This window comes from Columba livia, chromosome W, assembly GCF_036013475.1.
Source record: "Columba livia isolate bColLiv1 breed racing homer chromosome W, bColLiv1.pat.W.v2, whole genome shotgun sequence".
Taxonomy (NCBI): Eukaryota; Metazoa; Chordata; class Aves; order Columbiformes; family Columbidae; genus Columba; species Columba livia.
Genome location: NC_088641.1, coordinates 2364119 through 2365266, shown reverse-complemented (window position 1 = coordinate 2365266; position 1148 = coordinate 2364119).

Below are 1148 nucleotides of genomic sequence, written 5' to 3'. Positions count from 1 at the left end.
CCCAACCCCAAATCCTCCAAGCCCACCCTTACCCTACTGACCAACCCCTCCAAGCATGACCCTTTTCTTATCCATCAACCCCTCCAAGCCCAATCTCTAGCCTAACCTCCAAGTTCTTTAACCCCCAAACATACCCCAACCACCAACCCATCCAAGCCCAAAACTTCCACTAATAGCCAACCCCAACTCTTCCTCTACCCACCAACCTCTTCCAAGCCCTGACACATCCCCACCAAGCCCTCCAAGCTCAACCATACCCAGATGGTTAAGCCCTCAAAGACCTACTCTTAAACCTAGCTGCTCACCCCTCTAAGCCCAACCCCTCCAGGCCCATCCCTTAACCCTAAGTACCAAGTACTCTAGGCCCAAACCTTACCCTATCCAACCCCCTCTCAGCCCATCCTCTAGCCTAAACCCCAACTCCTCTAACTGCCAACGTCTCTAACCACCAACCCTTGTAAGCCCAAGGTCTAGTCAACCCACCAACCCCTCCAACCCCAACTTTTACCCTTCCTGCCAACTCCTCCAAGACCAACCTGTACCCCAACCACTCTAACCCCAACTGAAAGTAGCTCAGACCCAACCCCCAGCCTAACCCCCAACCCCTCTAAGCACAAGGCCTAGTCTAACCACCAAACTTGCTAACAACAACACTCTACCCTATCTGCGCCTCTCTAACCAAACCCTTACCCTAACTGCCGACCCCTCTGAGCCCAACCCTCAGCCTGAACCCCCCCAACTCCTTAAACTCCAAGACTTTACCCAACCCAAACGCCAACCCCTCTTACCCGAACCACCAAACCTTCCAAGACAAATGCTTCCAAGTCCTGATGCCAACCCCTCCAAGCTCAACCCTTACCCTGCCAAACAACCCTTCCAAGCCTAACCCTTACCCTGTCCACCAACCCCTCAGTGCCCAACCCTTGACCTGCCTGTCGACCTGTCAAAGACCAACATTTTCCCCAACCCCAAATACTCCAAGCCCAACCCTTTCCATGCCCACCAAATCCTTCAACCCCACTCCTTCCAAGTACAGCCCTTATCCTACCCACCAACCCCTCCAAGCCCAAACCCAAATAGCCCAACCCTTACCCTAACCCCAAATCCCCCAAGCCCAACCCTTACCCTTCCCACCAACCCCTCCAAGC